The sequence below is a fragment of the Rana temporaria genome, chromosome 8 (assembly GCF_905171775.1).
Source record: "Rana temporaria chromosome 8, aRanTem1.1, whole genome shotgun sequence".
NCBI lineage: Eukaryota > Metazoa > Chordata > Amphibia > Anura > Ranidae > Rana > Rana temporaria.
Window position 1 is genome coordinate 116,889,345 of NC_053496.1, and position 6,280 is coordinate 116,895,624.

Genomic DNA, 6,280 nt, shown 5'->3' on the forward strand with positions numbered 1-6,280 from the left:
AGGTTCAGGATTAAGAAATATGCAGGGTTCAGAGGTCAGGAATAAGTAGAGATTTCAAGGTTCAGGATTAAGAAATATGCAGGTTTCAGAGGTCAGGAATAAGTAAAGATTTCAGGGGTCAGGATTAAGAAATATACAGGGGTCAGGAATAAGTAGTGCAGAGATTTCAGGGGTCAGGATTAATAAATATGCAGGGTTCAGAGGTCAGGAATAAGTAGAGATTTCAAGGTTCAGGATTAAGAAATATGCAGGGTTCAGAGGTCAGGAATAAGTAGAGATTTCAAGGTTCAGGATTAAGAAATATGCAGGGTTCAGAGGTCAGGAATAAGTAGAGAATTTAAGGTTCAGGATTAGGAAATATGCAGGGTTCAGAGGTCAGGAATAAGTAGAGATTTCAGGGGTCAGGATTAAGAAATATGCAGGGTTCAGAGGTCAGGAATAAGTAGAGATTTCAGGGGTCAGGATTAAGAAATATGCAGGGTTCAGAGGTCAGGAATAAGTAGAGATTTCAGGGATCAGGATTAAGTAATGTGCAGAGTTCATGGGTTAGAATTAAGTAACTCAGATTGTCCAGGACCAGGGCTAAATAATGAGGAGAGTTCAGGGGTCAGAAGTAAGTAATGCAGACAGTTCAAGTGTCAGGAATAAGTAATATACAAAGCTCAGGGGTCAGGCGAGTAACAAACAGAATGTGCCTGTTGTCAGCATAGCTCTTCCCCAGCATCGTCCCCGGGAGTCAGGCAGCATAGCGCAAACATTGCACCGTGCAACCTCCAACTCAAGGCATGCAGCAAGAGTTGAATGAAAACGGTATGGCTGAAAGAGCCTATAAGTGCAGAGCAACATGCATACACTCACAGGCCAGTCTATTTGTACCATATTCCAATGATGCTTGCCCAGGGTGCCTTGAGTTGTAGACTGCACACTGCATTACGTTACTGTGCCCTGCTCCTGGGGACAGACCCCTAACAATGTGGACTGTCCCTGAGAAAAATTATGATATTATTTTGGGGTGGTAGACTGGAGGTTTGGTATTTATGATGGTAGTTTTTACTGTGTACCTTGCCTTGATAAAGGTGGGCTGAAACATCGTTCAGCAAAACGTCAGCTAAAAAATGTCAAGTGCCTCCCCACCGATCCTTTACATTTAATACGTGTGAGTGCACCCAGGACTGTTCTCAATCATATGTGCTGGGCCTACCCAATGGCTATATATTAGTAATATACTAAGACAGTCTTTAGAACAATAATAAGAACTAATTATAGACCAAGGAATGGGTGAAATAAAAATGTAAATAATGGTTTTTATTTGAGGCATTTAGTCACAATGACTAAACATTACACACAGTATCTCTAACTATAGTTGTCTGTATTCATTAATGAATTTTAAATATTTATCCATGCACAGGAAGATTTATTCAGCAGCACATCCTTGTACTAGGGATATAATTTGCATTACAAACTAAAGCAAAATACGCCTTGCCTTGAAGGTATGCAAATTATAGAGATTAAATTACACTTAGGTAATCAATTAGGCTTTCTATTGGCTCATTCATAGGTCTGAAGTATTGCATAACCATAAGAGAATTAGCTTCCTTTTTGTATATAAACACCATCCTTTGCTGTATAAGGTATTGCGATTTGTTTCATCTTGTTCAGCAGACTAACGTCTTTAACCGACACAACTACAATGGCAGCAAAGGGTGGACCACAAAAAACTCGTAAGTCTTTTTTCAAACTGTATTACAGAAGTTTAATAAATAGCATAACTTAGCTGGAATTGTTTGATAATTTTTTTATTAACATTATTCTATAACAAAATGACATTGTTGTTTTATTGCATTTGTTCTGTTGATATTACTTAGGTGTATTAATAAGTGTGTGTGCAGGCAGTAGTCATTTCTTTGTTCAAATGTATGAGTCAGTATTTAATATCCATTCAATTAGTTATGTTCAACAAATTGGTCTTTTTTTTATTTTTTTATTAAACTATTGAGAAAGGAAGAAATCATAACTGCATTGATTTATTTAATATTCAGTCACTGAACTGCAGCACCAGTTTATGTTAATTGAGAAATATCAGATACATTTAGGCTGAGATGGCACAATCGTAAATACAAATTTTTTTGTGTCCCAAGGTATAAAAAAAAAATGCATTTACAGAGAAAAAAATTAATTAAATTCCTGATTTCACAAATTATTACAGGTGTTGATATATTGCTGTCAATTTACACAGCACTTTACATATTCTATATTCACATAGGTCCCTGTCTTCACAAATTGGGGACATGGCTTGTGTAAACATTTAGTTAAATATTTTTGAATGTCAACAATCATCTTATAGTAAAATATATACTGTAATGTCCTTGTCTGGCAGATTACCATAATATCTTTTATTTTTTAGAATGCAATCCTCCAGCCCCTATCTGCCAGGACCAAACACCCAAATGCCCACCACCATGCGAGCCTCCAGCTCCAATATGTCAGAATCCAGCACCCGTATGCCAAGACCCATGCCAAATTCAAGGTATGTAACTGCACTTTACTGTAAACTAAATACATGGCCTTTTGTAGAGAAATACTACAGTGTAAGCAATGTTTTATGTATTAGGTTAAGCAAAACTAGAGTTGCTAGGTGTCTAGTAGCTATTTATGGTAATAGAAAAAGAGCACTTCAACCAACACTGCGACAAACCTGGGAACCTGCAGAATTGTAAAACAAAACAAAGAAAAGACCATTTAAGTTGAGTTGATTTACAAAAAAAAAAACTTTCAAGGGAAGTTGTAAGAAAACTTGCTCTGGGGCTTAGACCCCATACAGATTAGATTTTCTGCAGATTTTCGTCTTCAGATTTACCAAAACCATATAATATTATTGTTATTATTATTATTATTATACAGGATTTATATAGCGCCAACAGTTTGAGCAGCGCTTTACAACATCGGGGAAGACAGTACAATTACAATACAATACAGGAGGGCCCTGCTCGTTAGAGCTTACAATCTAGAAGGGATTGAGGTCAAACATTGAGGCTGGGTTCACACCTTTGCGAATTGGATGCAGTGTTCACCGCATCCAATTTGCATAGCAGGAGAATGTGACCGACTCTGCTGAGCGCACTGCACAGAAACGTCTTTGCCTCCGTTTCAGGCCCGAATTCAGCAAATATTCTGCCCTGATTCGTCCCTGAAACCGAGAACAAGGACGCACAGCGTTGCTGTCCGATCCACGGCCAGTTTAGGTGTGAATAGAGCCTGAAGCCTCGTACACACGACCGAGAAACTCGACGGGCGAAACACATAGTTTTGCTCGTCGAGTTTCTTGTTAGGCTGTCGAGGATCTTGGCGAGCCAAATTTCTCCATTCCCGTTGAGGAAAAAGAAGACATGCTCTCTTTTTGGCTCGACGGGATCCTCGAAAGTTTCCTCGTCGAAAAGTGTACACACGACCGGTTTCCTCTGCAAAAAAAGTTTCTTGTTGGTTTTTGCCGAGAAACTCGGTCGTGTGTACGAGGCCTAAGAGTTTCAATTTGTATGCAAACAAGCAGGCCCTTGCACTACATGGTTTTGGTAAAACTGAAGACAAAAATCTGCAGAAAATCTAATAGTGTGTTTGGGGTCTTAGTGAAGGCGATGAAAATATACTTTGCAAATAAAAGCCAATCGAGAGCAAAGACAATAAAACAGCAACCATAAAGGCTGGTATACACGGACCGAACACCTTCAGGTTCAGCAAGGGCCGGCCATATTCATTCTGCATGTGGGGATCTGTAGGTTATTTTTCGTTCAACCAGCTGGTTAAGTGAAAAAAAAATCACTGTGTATACCCAGTTTTATACTTGCGCGTGAGTAGTTGATGAAAGTCAGCAGAGCTTTGCCTCATTCACAAAGGGAGTTTTTTTACTAAAGACAAATCCACTTTGAACTACAAGTGCACTGCAAGTGCACGTAGACGTGCATTTGCTGTATATCTGAAAGGCACGTGCAAAGAAAATAAAAAACAGCATTTTAGCTTGCACATGATTGGATGATAAAATCAGCAGAGCTTCCCCTCATTTCAGAGCTTCCCCTCAGATCTACAGCGACTGCACTTCCAAGTGCACTTGTAGTGCAAAGTGGAGTTGCCTTTAGTAAATAAACCCCAAAGTCCTTTGCAAAGTGAGCAATCTATTTTCTTTTCATAAATAACCCCAATATGTATGCAATTACATCAACAACAAGGTAACATTTTTATGATTTAACAGCAAATGTAACAAAATCCAGTATATTCACCTATAGGTTGGTTGAATACTTGGCATAAGCTGAACCATAGGTTATTTTTTTACCTGCAAATTAACGAATACCCATATCTTGTTAAATTCAATTGTAGTCATTAAAATTAGTAAATTTTGGATGGAAGTTGCAGTAATCTTGGGTGAAAAACTTGATTTATATACCCCCTAAGTACTTTGCTTATTTACATATCTAAGTAACAAGCTTCTGGAAGGTTATAGAAATAATCAGAAAGATACATACTGTTTGAACATTTACCATACACATTACACATTTTACAGTGTAGAAAAGGCCTGGATGAATCGCCTAAACAGGCCAGACCATAGGCCTATGGGCTGACAAAAGCAGGGGGGGACTGACAACTCATGGGGCCCCCGGGCAATAGAAGATTATGGGGCCCTGGGCTTACAGATGGCCACCATGCCAGGAGGTAGTGCAGAGGCGGGGCAGATAAAATCTTGGGATTTTCACATCAAAAGCATGTCGGTTTCATACATATCAGAGACAGATGTAAAAAAAAAAACACAGATTTTTACATACTGTCCCTGGTTTTACTGAGCCTGGCAACCCTGATGGGGCCCCCTAGCGGCATGGGGCCCTCGGGCAGTGCCAGAGGGCCTCAATGGTCAGTCCGCCCCTGGACAAAAGCAAGCATTTGGGACAAGATATGGTTTAGTAATGAAAATTGCTGTTCCTTGAATTTGTTTATCACTCAACTGCTACTTCTTAGAAAAAAATAATTCTTAGTCCAGTATGTTAGCTGGGAGAACATTGTCCAAACCATAGGTACCAAGCTATAGGTATGTTACTTACAGCTACTTGTCCAGTACTAATGAAGATGTGTTGACTTATTTTCTAGATCCATGCGCTGTGGTTGATCCTTGCCAGACACAAGGCAAAGGATATGGCGGAGTCAAGAAATGAAGGGAATGAAGATTATTTCATTTGAGTAAACCTATCTATTAACAAATGAAATGAAATATTACAGTTTATCCAGCTGCTTCTCTCAGTTATCTTATCTATGTGAAGTGGAAATACTTCCAAACTCATGTTTAATTGTCCTAGCTGAGTGAATAAATGTATTCTACTTGATTAATTCATATCTGTGTCTTTGTATTATTATTACCTAGATTTAGTACATAACATCTGAAAATGTAACCTGGGTTTTCTTGGAAGAAAGAAAGTTACCGCTCCAGGTGGATTGTGTTAGGATGATCAGTATGGTCTCAGGAGATCAAGGGTGCTGGCAATGCACAAGGCAACAAGTGGAAAAAGAAAATATGGACAGCTGCACTCCACTCCAGTTGACGCGTTTCACACTATAAATGAGTGCTTAATCATAGCTATGATTAAGCACTAATTTATAGTGCGAAACGCGTAAACTGTTTTACTCCTGTGTTGTGTGCTGTGACTTGTAGTGCAGTTTTCCTGTTTTTTTTAAATAAAGACAACATCAAGGTTTTTTGGAGTGCGGCTGTCCATATTTTATTTTTCCACTGGGTTTTCTAAGGCCTTGTACAGACACCGAGCGGGGAATCCTGCGGGGAATGGGCGTTTCTAAGCGAAGAGGAGTTTGGCCCATGTGTATGGCAGCCGGTCCCACTGAAGCCTGACAAACATCCAGCTTCTGTTGAAGGTGCATGACCGAAAAAGGTCTGCAGGCATCCAATCAGTACTCTCAGCCAATGGCTGCAAGCGTTGACCAGAGTGTTCTGGCGGGGGCCTCCCCCTGTCAGAACATAATATCCCAGCAGGGAGATCGCTGTATTAACATTGGATTATACAGGATCTCCTTCTGAGCTCCTTCGTTTTTTTGTCGGGTTTAAACGGAAAAAAAACAAAAACAATAGTGTGGAATGTTTCAGCTCCTAAAGGGAATTTCAAAACCATTTAGGAAAGGAAAACTTTTGAACTGTGAATGATCATTTTATTTGACACAAAAGATAATGGGCCAAATTAAAATCTAGTACACACAAGGCAAACGAAAATAAACTCATAGGGGTTGATTT

The 6,280-nt window shown here is 39.3% G+C and overlaps 1 long non-coding RNA gene across 1 annotated transcript; it reads left to right on the top strand.

Moving 5' to 3' along the window:
* Positions 1-1,610: 1,610 nt before the first annotated feature.
* Positions 1,611-5,371, top strand: LOC120908979. Its single transcript, XR_005741207.1, has 3 exons — positions 1,611-1,721; positions 2,405-2,527; positions 5,131-5,371. It is a non-coding gene; the product is annotated as an uncharacterized LOC120908979 (long non-coding RNA).
* Positions 5,372-6,280: the final 909 nt, after the last annotated feature.